General features: G+C 47.9%; 1 long non-coding RNA gene across 1 annotated transcript in view; it reads left to right on the plus strand.

Moving 5' to 3' along the window:
* LOC116234620 (uncharacterized) overlaps nt 1-23,015 on the plus strand; it is a 110,008-nt gene extending 86,993 nt beyond the window's left edge. Inside the window, exons 6-9 of the long non-coding RNA XR_016467202.1 lie at nt 17,779-18,777; nt 19,936-20,032; nt 21,851-22,046; nt 22,267-23,015. This is a non-coding gene — a long non-coding RNA (uncharacterized LOC116234620). The remainder of the gene's footprint in view (nt 1-17,778; nt 18,778-19,935; nt 20,033-21,850; nt 22,047-22,266) is intronic.
* The last annotated feature ends 450 nt before the right edge of the window (nt 23,016-23,465 follow it).

Below are 23,465 nucleotides of genomic sequence, written 5' to 3' on the forward strand. Positions count from 1 at the left end.
GCTGCCAGCTCCAGGCTGGGGCTGGGCTGCACTGAGCGGGGCTGTGGGGCAGTGCTGGGGCGGTGCTGGGCTTACTGAAGTGACTTGAATCTCTTTGGACAGGAAAATGCACAGTTCAGATTTACTAATAGCTAATATTTAACATTTCGGGGGGAAAAAAAAAAGCAGCTTTTCCACTCTTTTATGTCTTAGATCAAAGCTAGATCGTTTTAACTACTCCCTTGATCTTGCATTTTGTCCTCTTGGCTTCTCAAGCAGATTACACAGGCACAATTCCAGCTCTGCCTTCGAGCTTCACTCTGCTGCTCTCTTGACCATGGTGACAGCACTGGAACAAGTGTGCGCTCAGAACAGCCCCATCTCTGCAGGACAATGCCCAGCATGCACAGAGAGCTGCTGTGCCGGAGACCACTGAGTGAAGGGCATCACTGAGCTTGCTGGGAAGCACTACTTCATCCCAAATTCTGCACCCTTCTCTTCATTTCTTGTTTTCTTCACACGAGCAGCAAGTTTGGGAGCACCCAGGCAATGGACAGGTGTGCTGAGGAGGGCTGTGCTCATGGGTTGCATTGTACTGCAGTGAAAGCAGCAGCTCCCATGGCTCAGAGCCTGCACCAGGGCACAGTCACCGTGCTGGAGGGACATCCATGGGCTGGACACTGCAGAGTGCAAACACAGAGATTGAAATGAAGTATTGTTGCCCTCTTCTTCCAAAAATGTCCCTGTCAGTGTTGACACCTTGGACAGCAGGAAGACAAAAATTCACGAAGTGAATGATCAAAGAGCCCTAAGGGATGATGAGTCAGTGCTGTGATGAAACCAAATGTTACAGATCAAGGCACCCGTCAGAAAGCCTTGTTCAGGGAAAGCATCTGTCAGCACTTCACTTGTCTGCTCCCTGTGCAGATGCTAAACCCAAGTGACAGCACTGGCATCTGCAGAGCTCATCAGGCAGTGCCAGGGCTGTGCCAGCATCCCACTGCCAGCCCGGTGTGCCTGCCCTGGGCACCTGGGAGTCCCCTCCAGAGGTGGAGTGCTGCTACCTCTGGGATAAGTTGGATCAGAGGATGTGCTGGATCTGCCCCTGCAGCCTGCTAATGTCACCTTCCCAAAGCCATTGTCTCCCACTCTAGCTGTGGCTGAGTTCACTGGCCTTTTTGCTTCTCTGCTTTCTGCTACAGTGGAGGAACCCAAAACGGTCAGAGTATTGGGATGTCTGCATGAGTCCTGCAAGCTGCTTCCTCCCCTGGACCCACCAGGGCTCTAAGAACATCCTGTCCCTCCAGCCAATAAAATAAGGTGCTCTGCTCCCCCCAGCCCTGTTCTTAGGATGTGGCAGGCTGTGATTTGCATTTACAGGTTTATGGAGCTTTTAGGTGGATGTTTGCATGTAAAAGGTGTATTAGTTGCTGTGTGTACCCAGATCTGCTCCATGGGAAATTCTGCCATGCCTTGATGCTCGAACTGCCCCCCTGCAAAGCTGGGCAGCCTTAGTGATGCTTTGTGCCAGCCCACGTGGAGCAGCGGGTGCTGACCACTCCAATGAGTTAGTGGGGACTTTGCATGGCTTGATTAGCTCTAATGAGACTACAGGAGCACAGGACCTGAATGCATTCCCTCCTGATGGCTGTGTGGGTGTATGGCAGAATGGGTTTGCACATACACTGGTTGCTCCCGTGTGCTAAGATTTCATCCTTAAGATGGTGACAGTTCCCCTCTTCCAGTGCATTAGGAACTGGCATTTTTGGCACAGGCACTGCAAGGGCAAAGTCACTGTCTTGACTGCATGCTGTCTCTTTTTATCCAGATTTCTGAGGCGGGTTTGAGATGTAGATTTATCAGTTCCCTGTGACTGTGAACCCATAGGAGGGGTGTGAAGCTGCCACCTCCTGCCCAGCACATCCCTGGGGACAAAGCTTGAGCACTGCCTGGCACCACAGCCAGACCCCACAAAGATGTGTTTTCCTCTGCCAGCTCCTTTCCACTGCTGGAGCCGGCACTGATTTCTTTCCTGACATCAGATCTCTTACTTAATCATGCAATATATTTGCCAGTGTATCATTAAGCGTAGATTTGTATATCCTTAAATTAAATTTAGCTACTAGGGCTGAGTTATTTCCTTCCTGATTACCCAGTTGCATGAAACAATGGCCATTAATCTCTCTCCCTTTCACTGGTGTGCTACTTTTAGAATTTACCATGCTGAGGGCTTGGAAGAACAGAGCAAACACTTTCATTCTCCTGTAAAAGGATTTCAACATGCCCTTCTCCTGCTTTGTACTCAACCTCTGCAGACTAAAAAGCCCCTTTTCTACAGTTAATTTCTCCTTCACTCTTATCTGCCACTCTGACTTTCAAGTGAGTTGATTGAAAATATGGTGCTAAATGCAGCTCTTTCATTTGAACTAATGCAAATTATGCCAAGTCCCAGTATGTGAATATAAACTTGTTAGCATGGTGAGGGAGGGGACACGATTGTGGGGAGGGTGGGAGGGGGGGTGATGCTGCAGAGAGGAGAGAAAATAGGGAAGGCTGTTACCCAGTGGAGATTGTTGGAAGCAGATTTTCTTTTCCCGGGTTTGCTCATTGCTGGTGGGGAAAAAGAGCTCTGTAAATTAAGAACCTAGATTTGTTTGAATGGTGAAGCTGTCTTTGCTTCTATGCATAGAAAGCAGCAAGGGGCTGGTGCAGGGCTGGGTTTAGGCTGCAGGTGCCAGGAGGTGAGCCCCAGCAGAATGGGCAGTTGTTTCATGAGCACTGAGGATGTGTCTCAGGAAAGGTCCAGGTTTGTTGCAGTCTCTCTTGTCTGCTTCAGCCCCTTGTGTGTAGGGTGTCCTGCAGGTCTTGCAGCACCAATGCAGCTGTGAAAGACCTGGGATCTGGGCTTTTTATGCTAACAGCTGTGAAGCACTGCACAGGCTGCCCAGAGAGGCAGTGCTGCCCCATCCCTGCAGACAGCCAAGGTCAGGGGATGGGCTGTGAGCACTGATGGAGCTGTGCCTTGTGCATTGCAAGGAGTGGGACTAGAGGGCCTTGAAGGGCTCCTTCCAACTCAAAACACACAGTACTTATGATTTATGAAACTGCAAAGGGAGACATCCCAGCATAGCTGGTACTCATGTGCACACCTGCTCACACCCAGCGTGGTAGCAGCCCTTGCATAGAGCTGGGCACTGGCTGGCAGCACAGAGGTGCCACCTGCACCTACGTTACCACTGATCCCTCAAGGATCTGCAGATTCCCAGCCCAGGATGGGAGACACTCATCAGAAAATGCCAAAAAGAGATACTGAGTTTTCAGCTGATGCAAAATAGGACTGCAATATCAAGATACTTTGCCTGCCAGGACATCTGGTTGGCCGGACTGTGGCCCATGGAGCTATGAAGCTGGGCTGGACACCAGAGGTGTGGATAGGATGGAGTCCTCCTGAAGGGGCTTTCCATGCACACCACTGCAGCTTTCCCTCTTCCCAAACCTGTCGCCATGGCTACAGTGCAATGCCTGAGCTCCGCGATTAACAATTAATTGCACTCAGTGCTGGCACCAGGCCCAGCCAGGAGCTTCTCTTCCATTCTGTCCCACTGGATTTTCCCCCTGCAAGAGGGGAACTTGGTGTCCTCCCAGCTCTGTGCCCAGACCAGCTGCAGGATGTCATGTTGCTGATGGCCCTGGTGGCAGCAGGCCTTGGGGTGCCGAGATGCTGGGTAGGCCCACGGGAGCAGGACTGGGGTCTGTGTGGAGATGCAGGACCAGGCATATTCACAGGGCTGGCAGCTTGCATGAAATAGTCCCTCTTCTATGCAGGAAAGCAGCTTTTGCTTAGTGTGAGCACTGCAGGGATTCTGCTGCTCCAAGACAGCTTGGGAGCACCAACACAGATCTCCTACATCCCCTGCCAGGAACCGCTGCTGTCTTCTAAGGTGTTTTTGGAAGATGGGGAACTGAAAAATTTTAATTCCAAAATATCTGAAGCCTGATTTCTTACTCAGTTTCCCTTTAAAGGAAAATCTTCTATAAGTAAAAGAAATTAAAAAGGCATTGTTTGTCTGCTCATTTCCTTGTGTGTTAAGAGAAGAAAAGCCCACCAGGCTGGGCAGGGAGCAGTGCTGTGTTTCCAAAAGCAAAAGGAAACAAGCACAGAGAGGCAAAGGGAGCTCAGCACACACATCCACGGCTGCTCCCCTCCTACACCAGGCCTCTCATCTGCAAGCTGCGGGGCTTTGCTCACCACCCTGCTCCAGGAGGTGCAGAAGCCCACCTGGCACAAGGAGTGACTGCTTTCCCTTGTGCCCACCCAGGAGGGCCCTGCAGGAGCAGAGCCAGCAGGAGGGAGCTCCTCCAGGCATCCTGAGCATCACCCTGCCTGCATGCTCTCGGTTGGCTCCGGCTTCCCAAATATTTTGATGTTTCCAGATAACAATTCCTCGAATGCTCGGTGTTGTAGAAAGTCTGTTTGCTTCTGCTTTGCTCTCCTGGGTTTGCGTGCAAGTGAATGCAAAGTGTGAGCGTTTTCTGGTGACAGAGCCCCAGTCTGCAGTGGCTCCCTATGGTGTAACGCAGATCTACGGAGAAAAAATTGCTGTCATAGAAAACTATATCTGCATAGGGCACAGATCTCAAAGACTCGCCAGGGAGGGCTTTCAGTGTGAATGTCAGCTCTCATGCTGAGGGCAAATGCAGGTCACTGTGACTCTGCCCTTTTGTTTGCCTGCCAAACATAAGAAGAATGAATTTTCTGGTTTTATAGGGGCAAAATGGTAATTTGAAACGTAAGAGCTTCTTTTTCCTTTAAAAAATGTCTTTGCTGAAATGGATTTATTTTCTCTCATACTTTTGGGTTCAATGAATTCTCAGTTTCAAGTGGAGAAAAATCAAGGTGACTGGGGAGTCTTCTGACCTTCAGCAGGCCAGACCATGAGCGATGGTGAGCAAAATAGTGGCTTCCCTCCAGGCATGAAGATACTGAGAAATTATCAGATCACAGAATTACAGAACGGCCCGGGTTGGAAGGGACCTCAAGGATGATGAAGCTCCAACCCCCCACCACAGGCAGGGCCACCAACCTCCACATTTCATAGCAGCCCAGGCTGCCCAGGGCCCCATCCAACCTGGCCTTGAACACCTCCAGGGATGGACGGGGCATCCACAGCCTCTCTGGGCAGCTGTTCCAGCACCTCACCACTCTCACAGCAAACAACTTCATCAGATGAAAGAATTAAAAATTATTTTTCAAAATTTGTGGCAGAGTTGTGACAGGGATCTGGGAATTCTGCCATGCAGGCTCTCTGTCTGTTATCCTCACAGCCTGACATACAAAGAGGAGGAGGTTTCTGTGTTGAGGCAATAACCACGTATGGCTCAGAGCAGCAGCGCAAACTGCTCTGTAATGCCACACAGAATAAAGGAAGATGCAAGACGGGAAACAACTGGACAAAAATAAATAGAAATGAAATATAGACTGAGAAAAATATGCAAGGGAAAAAAAAACAAAGCAATTAAAAAAAGAAGCTGATGCTGCTAAATGGCACTGTAGTGGGGAGGTGGTATGCAAATATTGAAGGCAGTCTTCTTGAAGGTGTGGAAGAAGCCCAGGGCTGGGTGGCTGCCTGGGCGCCCTGTCCTGCTGCTGGGTGGCAGCAGAAAATGGGGCAGAGGCTTCCAGGTGTGGTGCAGGGGAGCAGAGGGAATCATGGCACAAGCACTGTGCTCCAGCTGTGAGCAAATGGACTGAAGAGCAACCTGCAGCTCCAGCACAGATGTGCCCTGTTTTCCTTTGGCACTTAAGTCCCACAAAACCATTAAGCAGACACTCATATGTTCTAAAGCAGACAGAAATAATCAAATGTGTTATGGAAAGGGCCATAAATCTTCCAGTTTCTGGAGTTATAACACTCTTCTGATTGAATTACTGTTGTGTAACCACTCTCTGCCCATATATTATGGTTAATGTGTGCATCTGTTTGGGTCAGGACGGGCAGACCAGGAGCAGTTTGTTTCTGCAGCCCTTGCTCCCATAGCCCCAGTGTCCTTCTACCACCAGCACGGCAGCCTGCAGGCACACACCAGGGAAGGAGCAGGGCAGCTCTGTTTGCAGTGCTGAGTGCAGGGCAGTGCTGAGCCCTGGCTGGAACGGAGCATGAATGGATGAAATGCAATGTCTTCTTACAGGCAGGGGCAGCTGAGAAGGATTTAATGGTCCTGTCTGGGTTTCAACTCTATAAATCTAAGAAATGGTAGAGGGCAGCTGCCCTGGGAAGGAGCCGGTAATTTAAAGCTCAGTTATGTGTTGTCAGCTGTAATTCCACGTGGAGATGTCTGCACCTTGCTGCTGTCCTGCTGCACGTGGGGAGATAACACAGCTCACAGTGGGAGCCATTTAGCAGCCGGGTGAGAGCCGCAGGATGGGGCTGGCAGGGAAGCCTGGCTCACATCAGGTGCAAACCAGCAAAGTGCCTGAAATGTGGGACAGAAAGTTCTCCTGAGCTCCCAAATATCTGAGTGCCTGGGATTAGTCCAGTGGTGGCACGTCCTGCAGCCCAGCAGCTGTGGGCACCCGCAATTGTGGGCTCACAGGGACAGGGTAAGGGACACCCACAGCACCCAGTGCATGCTCCCGTGGGCAGAAGTGCCCCAGAATGAACCCTTCCCTCTTAGCCTGGTAATTACAGGGCTCTCCCTGAGGAAATGGCACCGTGGCCAAATCCGTCACCCTGTACAAACGCCGGCATTTGAGGAAACCAGATTTTCTGTCCAATGAACAGATTAGCAGTAGTTTTTAACTAGATCTACCGTTAATCTTTCAGCGTGCTTTTCTTGCTCCAGTAATGCCTTTCCTTTACAAAAATAAAATCTTTTACAGGCATTTTATTCTCAATCTTCCTGTCACATAGATAAGTAAACCTGTTTTTACAAATAGTGCTATGGATTCGACCAATTCAGAGGGAGAAAAAGGGAGCATTAAGGTTGGATTTAAGCACTTCTGAGATATGATTTGTTGGAAGCATTCCCATTGTGACGTGTAGCAGGTTGTTCCAAATCCCTGCTGCTGTATTGATTGCTGCAGATTGGTTGGGATTTTGCATTTAGGACAAATAAAGCTGCGTTCATAGCCTGAAAACAGTTGCCAATACGGTCACAGAACCAACAATGAAATCTGCCTTCCCTATCTAGCATGCAGTAATAGGGTTTACCACCTGGCATTGATTTAATTTCAGAGGTGTTAATTGTTTGAGAGGAGGGGAGGGGGGAAAGCTGAGTGCTGCCTACATGTGGATCTGCAGTAAGTGCTGCAGCTGAGAGCAAGCCCATGAACAAGGAGCAAATGTGAATAGTGCTGAACTGTACCCCAGTGAGAGATCTTGGGTAGGGAGTTTTCAGGAAAACAGGTACTCCTTCTGGTAAGGAATTGCTGTGTTTTGCTGTTGAGTTAATTGCTGTTAATGTAAAGTACACAAAATTGCCAAATCAGAGTTACTTGGAGGATTTTCCAAGTAGCGGAGCGTGTTTCCACACGTGCTGTTTTGTTGCTGGCTGATCTGGGGAAGCTCTGTATGGTTATGGAGCATTTGTGCCTTCCACTTCTTCTTCTCCACCATGAATTTTATTTTTAGGCTGTAGATGCATTTTTCTCCTTTTGTTGCTATATTACAGAATGTCTCTCTCCTAGAGAGAATTAGCTCGAATGCGGCATTAAATGGCAGGAGGTTTCAGATTGCTTATTTGATCGTTTATTTCAGTGCCCATCTCCCCTGCTTGTTTCTCACCCTTGGCTTGCTTGAGTTATGTTATTAGCTTCTGAACCCAAGGAGCTCTAAAATATAATCCAATAAATGCTGCATTCTAGGATATTACCCTGTTCATCTGCCCAACAAAAGGCTTCATGAACTGTAGCTGAGGTATCTGACAAATGCTTTCTTGCCTTTTTTCCTTCTTTTTTTTTTCTTTTCTTTTCTTCTCTCCTTCCTTTCCAAAAGTTTCCCAAGAAATTTGTTTCAGAACTGCACTCTTCTGCTTCTTAACCTGTTTTTCCCAGTGTTTGACCTAGAACTATCTTGCTGCAGTTTGTTTTCATCCTGTCTGTGACTGACCGCAGGGAGCTGTGTGTTTCAGAGCCCACTGAGTCTGGAGGCAGAACTGGAGCGCTCCTCCATCCCCTGTGGGACCACCTCGAGCAGCCCAGCACCCCCACGCCGTTGTGTTTGGATAACTCTGGTGATGGAGACTCCAAATCTCCTCTGAGGAACCTGTGTTTTGAATTTCTTCCTATGGTTTATTGTGTACGTGAAGGCTGTCACCATGGGTATCTCCTTTCTCTCTCTTGAATAACACCATATTCTTTTAAACTGTGCTATCCAAACAAACAAAACCACCCTGCCTCTTGCAGGGCGTGCTGTTGGCTGTACATCCCACTGACATTAGCTCTGCATACACCAGAGCAATGCTGGTGACTCAGCTGGGAATTGCACGCAGCCCCAAGACTTCCTAGTAAGCCCACACCTCGTTACTTCTCCTTCATCTGGGCAGGATCATTGCTTGTTGGATTTCATTCAAATTTCCATTTAATTTCTCTAATATGGTAGGATCACTTTGAAGTCTAATTCTGCTTTCTGCATGCCTTTCCAGCTCCGAACCACCTGCAGATGGATAAGTATGTTCTGCCTCCCAGCAACCAGGCCTTTGATGGTGAATAGCACTGGGCTGAGGGAGCTGGCTCTGTCTTCCCATTTCAGCTTTCAGATTTGTTCTTTTGGACAGCAGAAACATGTTCAGCTTCTATGCAGTATATCAGAGCATGTTTCTTGGCCTTTCATACTGCAGGAGAGCGTTAATGCACTTAAGCCAAGTCCTGAGAGACCTGCTTCCCTTTCTACCAATCCCTCCCCTGTCCCAGCAGCATGGCACGTGTGGTTGGAGAAGGGGAGGCAGTGGTTTCCATGAGTCCTTCTGGATGAACGTATCTGGTTGTTCCTTATCTCTTGGGTGTCTTCTGGGGATTTGCAACGATGGCATTTGATTTTGCTCGTGGGAACTGGAGCTACTCAAGGAGCACTGCAATAGGACATGGAAGGTGAGCAGTGGTTTGCCTTGATGAGGTCTCCAATCTCATTCTTCCTCCAGAATTTCTCAGATGTAGCAGGAAAGCAGTCTGGGGTGAGTCAGCCACTTCTCTAAGAACTCAAGGGCAATTTCATCCCCCCACACATTTGAAACATTCAAGTTCTCTGCCCTGCTATTACTGTTATGTCAGTGGTGCTAACCTCATTACATGCCTGTTACAATCGTCCTATTGCCGATGAGTGAAGCAAAACAATAGCAAAGGAGATCAAAGAGTCTGGCTTTTCACTACCACCTTCCATAAGCTTTTTTGCCTGTTTTGCCTATCACCCTCTTGTCATTCTTTTCTGCCAGAGCTGCCTGCCCAGAACCCCCCTGGTGCCCTGGGCTCCCCCTGCTGAGTTCTCCCCAGATGCTTTGTTCTCCCAATTTGTCCCCAATGTAACCATGCTGTTTTTTCAGCATTTGTCCTTCATACCAGCAGAGGTGGTTTCTGCCTTCTCTGCACTTTGGCCTTGTGCATGTGGGTATCTCCTGACTTGCACAGGCTGCCCTCTGTCCTTTCTTTGCATTGGAGTAGTTGGCATTTATGTCATCAATAGTACTTCTTTAGAAAACTGCCACCACTTAGTTGCATTTTTGTTCTGGTTCTCCAAGATCACTTGTATGCATCCTGAGTTACTGCCATAGCTGTTTCTTGGCAGGCTGCCTTTCTATCTCTTGCAAGATATGCTGCTGGTAACATCTTAATGTACCTCTGCAGGTAAGGCCAGACCACATTCCAAGCTTGAAGCATCCCTAATGGGCAAATGTTGCACAGCTTAGCATCATTTGACAGTAGATAGGATAAGGATGCACTTATCCAGGCCAGCTGCTGCCCTGAAATACGTGAGTGCCTGGCTGATTAAGGATGTGGTACTCCGAGAGCACAGCCTGCTTTTTTCTATCCAGGCTTGCATGCTTTAATTAGCATTTTGCATTAATGATCTGGGCTTCTGAATTCAAAGGGTTATAAGGTTTGCTTGAATTATTCCTGCTTGCATCTTATCTGTATTAAGAAAAAACTCACCCTTAATTACTTTGCTAATAACTTAGCCTTTTTCATGGGGTGCCCTGCCTGCGTCAATGGAGTCTGCCCTGGGGGGCTCCTGGCCAGTGCTGGCTTTGGGGATGGCAGGAGGGCGCAGCCCAAGTCTGACGTGGTTCCTGTAGAAGAGACGCTGGGGGCCATCTTGTGTAGACCGAGCAAAAAGCTGCCCCTAAGGTCAACCCATAGCTGAAATATTGTGCTGTGCGTTCAGTTTGTCTTCTCATTTGTATAAGCCTCCTCACAGAGGGTGTCCTGCAGGGTGCTCTCGAAGGCCCTTCCTGTGTTACATCACAGAATCACAGAATCACAGAATCACAGAATGACCTGGGTTGGAGGGGACCTCAAGGATCATGTAGTTCCAACCCCCCTGCCTAGCAGGGCCACCAAACATACACCTTTACTAGATCAGGTTGCCCAGAGCCTCGTCCAACCTGGTCTTGAACACCTCCAAGGACGGGGCATCCACAACATCCCTGGGCAGCCTGTTCCAGGACCTAACCACCCTCCTAGTAAAAAACTTCCCCCTAACATCCAACCTAAATCTTCCCTCTTTTAACTTAAAACCATTTCCCCGTGTCCTGCTATTATCAGCCCTTATGAAGAGTTTACTCCCCTCCTGGGAGTAAGTTCCCTTCAGATATTGAAAGGCTGCAATGAGGTCGCCCCGCAACCTTCTCTTCTCCAGGCTGAACAAACCCAACTCCCTCAGCCTGTCCTCATAGGGGAGGTGCTCCAGCCCCCTGATCATCTTCGTACATGAACACTCTCAGCCTGTCCCATCCCTGGGACTGCTTCTGTGGCCCTCCTTTGGATGCACTCGTTCAGCGCCAGGTTTCTCCTGTGCTGAGTGCTCCCATCTGCACACAGTGCTCCCACTGAGGTCTCACAGCACAGAGCAAAGAGGCAGATCCCCTCCTTCGCCCTGCTGGCTGTGCTGTGTTGAACGCAGCCCAGGATATGGTAGTTTTGGGCTATGAAGGCACAGTGCTGGCTTGTGACCAGCTGCCACACACCTGTGCTTCCAGGTCCTTTTTGGCAGGGCTGTGCTCCATCATTAACCCCCCTCCAATTTGTACTGATAGTGCAGGTTGCTGGAACCCAGGTGTAAGACCTGCAGATTTCAGCTTGTCGTGTGACTGGTTGGTACAGGGTCTTTAGCCTGGCTATTCAGATTTATTTCACATCCCTCCCAATGATAGAAAACTGAGTGTGCAACTGTAATGTGCTGGTATCTGAGGTGTGTGTGCACATGGAACCTCAGTCAGGAGCACGCTGTGTCAGTGCAGCTGCTCCACAGGTACCATTCCTGAAGGCAGGAACGCAGCTGGCTGCTGCCCCTGGGGAGGATGTGGGGAGGTCCGAAGCCATTTAAGCAAAAGAAAAAGACTTTCTGTTCTGCCTTTGTTTTGGAGGTTTGTACTTTTAAACATGCAGGTGTTGGAGGCTACGGATGTGCAGAGAACATCCACAGAGAGAGTGGTCTCATAGACAGCTCTTGTAGGGAACTCCTGATAGTGGTCCTGCAAGAGATGACAGACCAAATCTCTTGTTGCTGCTCGTTTCTTGGTTGTCTTGTGCCTTTCTCTCCTGTGCTCAGTATGAGATTCTTGCAAAGCGAGGATAGGAAAGTAAGCCTGCATAGGAAGCTGTACTCTGTTTTAATGATGTATGCATGTGAAGTCAGGGGGTGGAGAAGGACCCCTGCCTGTCCTGGGCAGCACTGTGGTGCCAACTGCAGGTCTGCCAGGGACTTGCAATGGTGTGTCTGTGTCTGTGTTTGGCTTCTGTGATTTTTCCAAGCATTTTTGGGCATGATAACAAATATGGCAAAGAGATTTCTTCCCTGCAAATGAAAGCAAAATTGGAGATGAGAAGAATGAGAAGTGGGCAGCATCCACTGCAGAGGGAAAATGGAGTGCAAACAGGACAGAGGGAGCAGGATGGAACAGCTGCAGAATGTCTCTCAGAGGGCCTGGCAATTCTGAGCTGCCCTGCTTGTCACACACCTGCAAATTGGGTAGCAAGAAAAGCATATTCGTAATTGCTGCAGCACTCATCTGCACAGCAACAAGCTGCCTCCTAATGGAGGAGCTGATCAGTGTGGCTTTGGTCCCCTCGTGCAAGTGCAGCTCCCATGGAAGCCTCTTGCAATGCGTCCTGGTGGGGCTGTGCACCACTGCTAACAGCTCTGTGCTAAAGCACAATGTTCCTGGGTGCATTGTGTAATTCTGGGCCAGCTCACCCCCCTGCTGTTCCCCTCTGTTTAAAACAGCTCTAATTCCTGTCTGATGGAGAGGGCTTTTTGGCTGTGTTCCTGCCTTAGCTGCGTGACACAGTCAAATCATGATATAAAAAACCAAACGGTTGTGGTGTGCACTGACTCTTCTCCCATGAACAGCCCCGTAATTTCACAGGGAAGCGTTGTAACAGGTATGAAATTGGGGTTTCTGAGAGCTGTACAAAGAGTTGGTTTTTCAGAGAAGGGCTGTCAAAAGCCTTCAGTGAAGCACAAAGGACTTGTGCTAAAGGGGGCTTCTCAGCTGATTGCTTGATGGCTAATAGATTGCTAGTGTTGTATCCAGCACAACAATGGGAAAATAACACTCGTGATGCCCCATGATTTTTCTTCATGTGGGAGTTCATGATACTCTATTTATTTTTAAAAGGGAGTAAGGAAGCGGAAGGAGAGGAATTCAGGAGACAAAAGCTGATACAGCTGGGTCCACTTGAGTGTAGTTTTGTACAAATTGCTCAGGTGCAGCAAAACTTGACTAAGCTGGGTTGTGGTTCCAGGGCAGCCACGGCCCCGTGGATCTGGCTTGGTAAGCGTGATTCTTATGGATAAACAAGCACTGGTTTCTTGTATGCTGCTTCACAAGTTTCATGCAAGGATTTCTGTTCATCACTTTATCTTCTAGTGAGGCGTAACCTGACCAGGCTGTAATGAATGCTCACCCAGAGGTGGTGAGGCACTGGAACAGGTTGCCCAAGGAGGCTGTGGATGCCCCATCCCTGCAGGCATTCAAGGCCAGGCTGGATGTGGCTCTGGGCAGTCTGGGCTGCTGGTTGGCGACCTGCACACAGCAGGGGGCTGGAACTGGGTGAGCACTGTGGGCCTTTGCAACCCAGGCCATTCTAGGATTCTATGAGCACATTTTATTTTTCATTTAAGATTTGATTTGATGATCGAGAGTGAGCAATTACACCTGTGCTGTTTCATTAACCAGAACTGTCACTGCACAACTTCAAGGTGATACTAATGGTGTCTGCTCAGTATGTAGCTCTGTTTTGCTGGGAGGTGCTCAGTGAGAATATATGACAAAAAACACGGAGTAACAGAGAAAAAGGGAAACTGGGAACGTGTGTTGCCAGCCATGCTTTAAGGAGCCTCGACTACCTGCTAAGATACATGGTGCAACTGATGAGAAATACTCAGAAATTAATGATCAGAATATCTCCCAGGGCAGCCAGATGGACCTGGAGGAAGGCTGATGAAAATGCTGGAAGATCACTGAAATGTTTCAGGATCTGTTCTGCTGAGCTGTGAGGCTCGGGATGGCCCACACTGCTGCACCTGTAGCTCACTGCTGTGTGGGGCAGCTCTGCCGTGCCCTGGGGCTGGGAGGCATGAGGTGCTCCTCTGGGGAGCAACCACACACTGCAGCAGAGCTTGCTCCTTTGCATGAAGTATCTTGAAATTTCCAGCCTGACCAAATCCAGCTGATGAAAATGTGGGTATTTGCCCAAAGCCAGACTGCACATTTTGTTCTTTCATCTTTATCTCCCCTTCCAAAGTTACGTGCATCTACCGGTGAAGTTGAAATTCATAATTCTCTGCTTTCCTCTGATGGAAAGATGTCTCACTAAGTAAAAGCCCTTGGCAAAATATTATTGGAATGAGTAAAAAAGAAAAAAGCCTGACTCTTAATTCTTCTCCTGCGTTCCTTATTCAGACTTCATAATTAGGCCCCGAAGTTTGTTATATTTGGGATTTCATAGTTTACTTTGTTCTTTCCAAATGTTATCCCTCTCCCAGAGCCTCCATGTTGCATCCCCAGTGACAGCTGCTGCTCTCTGGGCAGTGAATGGCAGAGCTCACCGGGACTCCGCTGCAGAGACCTCAGGCTCTTCCCCTGCTCTTCTGGGGGCTGAGGATGGGATTCCAACAGGACACGTTGTCCCTTTGGTTGCAAGGGCAGGTTCAGCCCAGGGGGCATTTCTTCTTTGAGAAGAAACTCTTGTGATTTGATCTGGTACTTCTGACTGTGGACTCCCAGCTGGAACACAACCTCACCCCACTTTTTCTGTGGGTATTTCATGTCTGCCATCCTGGAGCAGCCTTTTGTTCCTGTGAAAAGCAAACTCAAGACACTGCATGTATATTTTGTGGCAGTTTTTTTCCCCACCAGGTGAACAGTAATCACAGGATGCCCTGGGTTGCAAAGGCCCACAGTGCTCATCCAGTTCCAACCCCCTGCTGTGTGCAGGTCGCCAACCAGCAGCCCAGGCTGCCCAGAGCCACATCCAGCCTGGCCTTGAATGCCTGCAGGGATGGGGCATCCACAGCCTCCTTGGGCAACCTGTTCCAGTGCCTCACCACCCTCTGGCTGAAAAATTTTCTCCTAAATAGTATGTATTCCTCCTACACAGTGATGTACTGAAGCTGATTATGTATATGGCTGAAGGAGTTGGTGGAGCACTCAAGTTTTATTTATTAACTTCCTCTTTAAAAAAACTCGAGTGGACACCATATGCTTTAACAGCACTTTTCTCTGATCATTTCCTACAAACGATGATGTCAGGATCAGCAGCAGCGCAGATCTCAGCCGTCCAAACAAACAGCGGTTGTTATGAGCCCTGGACAATTTCAGCATAATTTAATAAGGACGCCTCCATCTATCTCTGTCAGGTGGGCTGACACCGGGATCCCAGTGAGCACAGAGGCAGCCCGTGCTGTGCAGCACTGCTTCCCATGGTGCCTGGTGCGGGCAGTGCAGGCAGCTGGAGAGGCGCTGACCTTTCCCGGAGGCGGCGGAGTGCTCAGCTCAGAGCCTGCTGTTTCTCTTGCTCACTTTGCTCCCTGCACTTCGTTAGGCAGGCACCGGAGGGGCGGGTTAATAAAAGGCAAGATTTAGCTCAGCCTCCATGCAACAGAGCAGAAAAGCCAAAATCGATCAGGCAGCCGTTCAGGTAATGCGTAGCCACAGACTTCATATTCTGCTGCCTGGAGGGAGTGTGTGTGTGTGTGTGTGCGCTCCCCTGCTCAGTGCGTGCAGGTTAGGTGTGTGCTTGCAGTGCTTCGTGTTGGCTATTAGGAAACATTTCTTCCCTCAAAGAGCAGTGCTGCAGTGGCACAGCTGCACAGGGGCTGGGAGGGCTCAGCATCCCTGGAGGTGCTCAGTGCTCTGGGGATGCAGCACTGAGGGACAGGGGCACGGTGGGGTGGGCTGGGGTTGGGCTTGGGGACTCAGGTCTTTCCAACCTGAATGATTCTGCAATTCTGTGACTCTGTGCACAGCAGCTTGTGTCTCTCTATGTGCCTGCCTCACCTTTTGAAGTGGACGAGTGTTTGAGTAGTGGTTACTTCTGGTGAGGTGGAAGGAAATTGTATCAGCACAGTTCCTGCCTTGGGAGCTGGGTTAGGATCTTTGTCTTACTGATAGGAGTTGCTCTGTGTAATATTCAGAATTAAATTCTTTTGATGCTTTTGTTGTCCAGGCCATTGCTGTCCAACCTTGTGTCTTGCCTGGGTCTCACTGAGTAAAGAAGAATTGTCACGGGCCCCATACGGAATATAGGGTTAAGTAACAAACCTTCATTTTAATTTTGTTTGTTTGTTTACTAAAATACTAAAAAAGAGGGCAAAAAAATCCAAACCTATCAGGTTGTACATGGAAGGTCTGACTAAAACAGCACCTAAACCAATGGGATGCTCTTTGTGCAGAGGATGCTTGCAGTCCGCTCTGCCTTGCTGTTATCAGCACCAAGCAGGGCAGCACTCAGGGCAGTAGTGGCCCCAGCCTGGCTCCAGGGCAGCTCCTGGTGGGCTGTGTGGAGCCTGGAGTCTCTCTCTCCTACAAGGGAGGCACCTTCCACTACAGAAAGCAAAAATCACCATCACAGGAAGAGCGGCACAGCTGTGAATGCAGCTCATGGATCTGCCTTCCAGTTGTATGTTTCTACCTATCTGAAAACATCATGGGGCACTGGTTTAGGAGGATACTGTTCTTCTCTCAGGTTCCCTTAAGCACAACTATGTATGGAAAGCAAAAAGAAAATATTATATTCGCCAAGCTTCTATCAGTGCAGAATTAATTAAAATGGCAAGGTGCACCTACAGGAGAATTATACTTTATTATTTTTCAGGACTCTGTTATTAAAAATAAGAAGCTATTAGCATTACATTTATCTAGTATTATATTTGCTGTTTAAAAAACTGCTCAAAGCCAATAAAGTCAAGCAGTTACTAATAGGCAATTTTAAGGCAACTGGATAACTGAAGTGTGAAAGTCTGCAGTGCCCCAAAGGTCGGATGCCTCTGAGATTTGAGTTTTCTATCCAGCAGAAGTCTTAATGAATAGTTTAATTGTATGACATACTATTATGTATTGGCTCAGTGAATCCAACGAAGTTAGCAATTGCTGTTTTCTTGGATAATTTGTTTGAAAATAAGTTGAATTGTTAAAATAATCATTGACTACTTCAAAAGGTTTCCACTGGCACTCTCATAGTTCATGGAACTGAATCATAAGCCAAAACCTCAGCGAGCTACAAGCCCTTAATTGGAGTATGTTTTTGTGAGTTTGCCTTTTCCTGTCTGATAACAAGACCGTGATGGATGCAAACAAGCTCTGGAATTGAAGCTGGTCAACCGATCAATTGCAGATGTTTTGTGCAGGATGTTGCAGCCTTTACTCCTGGCTGTTTGGCAGCGGGCACCTGTGTGACCTTGCAGCACTCCAGGCACATCTCTCACTGTGTCTGCAAGAGAACATGCTCTCACCAAGGCGGAAGACCTCACAGTGATAAGGCTGCGATCCTTGGAGACATTAGGGTTACTAATTTCAGGGTGATTTCAGTGAGCATTAGGCACCAAAGACCTGCAGAGGATCTTGGCTTGAGGCAGGATCCTGTGCCGTGCTTCCTCCGCTCTGTGTTAGGTATCAGTGCCCAAGGTGTGCCCTGGTGTGATAACACTTCAGGAGTTGTTCAGTGTGTGGTGGGTGGCTGCATATGGATGTAACTGGAAAAGGGTTTTCCTGAATGGAGGTTGTGGCGAGGAGTTGGGCTCTTCTCCCAGCTAAAAGCAATGGGATGAGAGGTAATGGCCTCAAGTTGTGCCAGGGGAGGCTCAGGTTGGATATTAGGAAACCTTTGTTCTCCCAGAGAGCTGTGGGGCAGTGGCACAGCTGCACAGGGAGTGCTGTGGTCACCCTCCCTGGAGGTGTCCAAGAAAAGAGTAGATGTGGCACTAAGGAACGTGGTTTAGTGGGCAGTGGTGGGGGAGGTGGAAGGCTGAGTTAGATGATCTTAAAGGTTTTTTCCAACCTTGGTGACTCTGGTTTCCCAGAACAGTCTCCATAGGCATATAAGTAGCACTTCAATAAGCGTTTTCCTCTTTGTTCATAACACAGCTTTATTTGTAGCACCTTTTTCCCAGTCCTTGGCACACGGAAGGAGTAACGACAGGAGGAGCTGAGGAATGCATCCCAAAAGCTCTTGGAGCCTAGAGGATGGATGCAGCATAGCCACAATTACCAGGGATTTCACAGCCTCCCCCAAGAGCATGGCGGCGTCACGTCTGCTGCAGTGGCATTGTTCTACATGGAACTACCAGTCTATTTTTCACTTGAGCAAGCAGGCACAAAGGAATGCCATCTGACATCATTTATCTGGGCTTTCAAAATGTCTTCAGCCAAATCCCAGAACACAGAGTAGGAATAAATGGCCATTTGACTATGGCAAAAGGTTAACTGTGGGGTGTCCAGAGACTTCCACCTGGGGACTCTTGCTGTCTGGCATGCTAATTAACCATATGGGGAAGGGAATGATTGCTGATGTGGTATATTTGCAGATGATAGAGTTATTTAGATCAGCCAAAGCTGCAATTCTCTGCTCTAAAGGGACACTAATGAAGCAAGGTGATCAACAAGATGATGGCAAATAAAAGCCAGCACTGTGAAATACAACTTATGTAGGACAGAATAATTTGGAAAACCCACGTCTGGAACTAATGGCAGAGACGTGAATCAGAACTGCGGCATGGAAGGACTGCTGGGGGCCTCCCAGCCTCTTTGCAACCCTGCACTGCTCAGCTGGGGCTCTGGGTAAGGCTGGCAGCCTGCAAGGATGGTGAGTTTTGGGGTGCCCACCCTGAAGTCTGATCGGCAGCTTCTGGAGTGCAGATTCTGGCTGTTCATCCTTTAATCACTGACCTCATCAAGGGGAACTGGCAGGGGGAATTTGCTCCTGCATAACGTGTGTGTGCTGGTAGAAGCTTTCTTCACTTTATCTTTGGGACTGAACAGTACCTGGCAGTTTCAGAAGCATCAGCACAGCTCTCCCTGGATCACAGCCCCTTGTCCTGCACACTACAGCCATTTGACTGGATGTTACCCTCCTGCCCAGCTCAGGTTGGATACTGGGAAAAACTTCTTCCAAAGAGCAGTGCTGCAGTGGCACAGCTGCCCAGCAGTGTGGGGCCACCATCCCTGGAGGTGTTCCAGAGCCGTGGAGATGTGGCACTGAGGGATGTGGGCTGGCTGGGGTTGGGCTTGGGGATTTTGGAGGTCTTTTCTCATAGGAATGGTTCTATGCTCAGATGCACGTGGCTGGGAGGCAGCTCACCTGGGCACAGGACGTACAGCAGAGCTGCCCCCAGCCACGCTCCTGGCCTGGCATCCCTGCAGCTCCTCCGCTGCTCCTTTGCCAGCTGATGAGAGTAAATGCCGTGGGAGTAAATGATAAGTGGCTTGGTTAGAATTAAGGAATTAATTTGAGTGGTTTTTAAATTGTGTAGGAGTTGTGGTGGGTTTAAAGGTGATCAGACAGCAGGCAATGAACTGAATATTGATTTTTCTCCATGACAAGAACTATCTTTCTGTAGTCAGGCCGTCAAATAAACAAAACCAACAATACGAATTAGAGGGGCATGTCCAATAAATCCCCTGTTTATAAAATAGAAGGATTCTACGGGGCAGATTAATTATGGATGGCAATTAATTCGAGCTGCGAACAGCTCAAATCATGAATATTTTAGTGGAAGTCCACCTACAGCCCCAGCCCTGGAAATTACATCTCGCGTTCCGGCGCTTGCTTTTATTCTGAAAACATTGCTTCCATTTGTAAATGGAAGCAACAACTCATAAACACTGCCATAATCATGCAGCACCACATGCTTGCTTGATTTCTGCATGCCGGATGAGTCATCCCCGTTATTTTGTATTACAATGTTATCAGAATGGATCTCATGATTATAATGCATGTAAAGCTTAGCAAGGAAATACTATATAAATTTTTAATATAATTTTCTATTCAATGCTCATGTTTTGCAGCGCGCAGAGGCAAATTATTTTAACTAGTTTATGCCAGAGTGCACGGTTGCTGTTTGAGTTGCTTTATCTCCATCATTTGAAACTCAACGTGATGAGAAAATACTTAATACATAATTTTGTGAATACTGTGCCACATACAGACCACGTGAAGATTCGCCATAGTACCTCGTTGTCTCTTTTTCTATTTGATTTATTATTTCGTCCCGCTGACTGCTAAGTGAGAGCTGATTTTCACAGAAATTCAGCATTTTCCACCGCACTGAATGCAGAAGTGACGTGCCAGCCCTCAGCCTCATCGTGTGCTCTGTGTGCCTGAAGGTCCAAGGAGTTTCAGGTGCGTGATTTATTTCCAGTATGTAATAGCCCAATGATGAGGATTTCCTAAACCATATTTTGGATTCACAGAATGACAGAACAGCCCGGGTTGGAAGGGACCTCAAGGATGACGAAGCTGCAACCCCCTGCCACAGGCAGGGCCACCAACCTCCACATTTCAGAGCAGCCCAGGGCCCCATCCAACCTGGCCAATGAATGAACACGCAGAGTGACGAATTCAAGGTCTAGTGAATTAAAGCCTTGATAGCAGTATCCAGAACATCTTTTATGGGCAAAGCTTCCCCTCTCAGCCCTTCGTTTCTCTCTGTGGGCTGCAGTGAGCAGACACTGCTGAGCAGAGCCCAGCAGAGCACTGGGAAGGTTGAGCAGTGATCACAGCACCCAAAGGTTGAGGTTGGATGATCTCAAAGGTCTTTTCCAACCTGAGCAATTCTGTAAAGTGCCAATCGAAAAGGGAAGAGAATACCACCAGTGCTCTAGGATGACAGTCCAGCTGCTGGTGGCAGAGCTGCAGTGCTGTCAGGAACACAACGCTGAGATAAGTTGGTTGTGTGTGAATCTGGAGCAGTAGGAAGCAAGGAACAGTAAATGTGACAATGTTGTTCCTTTTCCTGAAAATTTCTGGCCTTCCACTGACTCGCCATCTGTCAGAAGAAAGCACAAAGAAATGGAGTGCTCTGATTGCAGTGTTAATTAAGAAGTTCCTCTTAATAGGAACACCTGTGGTATGGGAATAGCAAACGCAGTGCACCTTGAGGAGAAGCATCTCGGCGCCCTCAGCTGGGAAATAATCCCTGTCAGTTCCAGCCCTTGGCAATCTTCAGTCCCTCCGCTGTGAGCCCAGGTGCTGGCGCTGGGGATGAGGGGCCGCAGGGAAGCAGGGGACATCCGAGGCAGCATAGCTTATAAACTGGATTTTAAAAAGGAAGTTGGCTTTGTTAGCAGTAATTTAATTCCAATTCTGAATGGTTACTTGAGAAGAAAAGCTCTCCTTGTGAGACACTCGCATGCCCGGCTCTTTCAGCTGCAGAATAAGAAAGCCTCTTTTCAGATTTTCTGCTTAAAGCAGATTAGATGAGATTTAATATTCTTGATTTATTTGTTTACGTATTTATTTGCTTTCTAAACCTAAGGGTAAAAAACATGAGCAGATTTTAAGTTCTTTCATCTCCAGGAACAGCAATTTCATTTCAAACCTTCGTGATGTGACACAAAGCAAAAGCTCACGATTCCCTTTTCCATTTAAATAGCCTTCAGATTTTATTGCATGAAGGTCAGAAGCTCAAAGCTGTGGTGCGATGCTCACAGCTCTGCTATGGAGCCAGGAAAGGCTTCTGCCTGGTGCTAATGCAAAGCTTCCTGAGCTCTGTTCCCCCTACAAATAGAGGATGCCTGAAGGCAAAACTCATTGTTTTGGCTCCTGGGTTACCATTGGCATTGGTTCTAGACAACACTCACTGCAGAAGAGGACCACTGCTTGCCCCAGTGATGCATGCAGAGGATTGTCGCTTGGTTCTCTGCCTGCACCCCCCAGTTCTGCTCTGTCTCTTGCTGGTGGTCCCCTGGACAGAAGTCACACTCAGAGCTGTGATGCTCACAGTGAAATCTCCCACCTCTGAAGCGACCTTTGCTCCTGGACCTGTGGGGTTCAATTTTAGAGTAATCTTACATTTAAGTTAATCTTACATTTAAATTCATCTTTTTGATCTGCCAAGCTGATCAACAAGAGAGCTCTGCTGTCCTCTCATCTGCATCAGCATGCCCTGCCCTTTCTACACCTGCAGCCTTTATACCATGGCTTTATTCTCTTTCCCAGCCACTGATCAAACACTGTAAGCCTGGGCAGAAGGCAGCTCCTTTGGTGCCCCATTGCAGTGCTGCAGAGCCCTGGGACCCAGCAGCCCCTTGTAAATCCCTGCAACCGTGCTGCAGGGCTGTGCTGCAGGACAGGAAAGTGATGCTTTGCTTCCCACAGTAAATCCAGCAGGCTGCAGGATACGTCCATATTAGAGGTAAGGAAGCCTGAAGTCACAGATGTGGCCCTTTGTATTGCAGATACAGTGGTGGGCAGGGACTGGGAGGAATCAGGGCTGCAGAACTCTGGGGTCTGGGCAGCCTGGCCTGCTGGTTGGTGACCCTGCACATAGCAGGGGGTTGAAACTGGGTGAGCATTGTGCTCCTTTGCAACCCCGGCCATCCTGTGATGCTATGAACTGCATTTTGCTATTTCAGGAAAGCAAGCTGCTTTTGCCGTGCTGAGGGCTTTTTCATTTGTGTGCCAAAGGAAAGGACCCAATTAATGCCTGAATCATTGTACTCTGTCACTGAGGTGACATGTTTGTGCTCTCTCTCTATTATGTATGTATATTCTATAGAAGTCTTGGGCATCTTAGTGCCCTTGAGACACTTCTTTTTCTGTGCCAGGACCTGACTGAGATTGACTTTCAGGTAAGCAGCAGCACCAGAGATTTAACACTCCAATTAGTGCATACTGGGCTGACGTTGGGAGAAGGCTTTTCTTAAAACTGCCAAAATATAACTCTCAGCCCAAGTGGTAACACTCTGTGGTTTGGCACTGAGCGTTACTGATGTCTGTACATCCCTACAGCAGTTGCAGGAAAAGTGCCATCCAGACGACTGTCCCGACTGTGATTAAATAAAATAATGAAATAGGGCCTACTCCTTTTTAATTAGATTGCATCAGAGCTTCTTCTGTTGCAGAAAAGATGATTTGGTTCAATTAGCTTTATTCTCAGATGCGAAGCATTCTAACTTCTATTTTTTTTTCCCCTTTGCTAAATTAATTTAATTTAAGAAGCACCATTTTTTTTGAAGCAGGGTGCTGCAGCTTCAAGGAATGGATTTTCATATGCAGAGTACTTGGGAAAAAAGCAATGAAAATAATCTTGATAAGTAAGCCTCAGACTCAATATCTCTATTGTTGCTTGTGCCCTGAGGTTATATTTTTAATTGCATGTAATAAATATAACTTTATTAATTAGAAATTATCTGGAAAGGAAAGAGACATTTTTTTTTCTGCTTTATGGTAGACAGAGGCTTATAATAAAATTACTGTTCTGGGGGGGGAAGGAGCTACATCTAATCTACCTTTCTTTTTGTGCTCTGAGGCTGCCAACAAAATCAAGAATATAACATTTCTCTTGCTTGTTTTTTTTTGTTGTTTCTTTTTCTTTTTTTGTCTTTTCTGAGAACTGGAGGAGTTCAGCCTTCATTTGAAGGGGACTTGGGGAGATTCAGGTGAGACCATTCATTAAGGAGATTGTTCCCCCAGACCTGTGATGGGCACTCACTGGGTATGGAAATGTTGTGCCCGTATTTTGTGTTGTTTTTTTCACCCTGCATCAGATTTTTACATCTTATTTTTTTGCAATGCTATGATATTTATTTTTGAGTCTGTAAGACATCTTTCA

The sequence above is a fragment of the Phasianus colchicus genome, chromosome 5 (genome assembly GCF_987193195.1).
Source record: "Phasianus colchicus chromosome 5, bPhaCol1.hap1.1, whole genome shotgun sequence".
In the NCBI taxonomy this organism is placed as follows: domain Eukaryota; kingdom Metazoa; phylum Chordata; class Aves; order Galliformes; family Phasianidae; genus Phasianus; species Phasianus colchicus.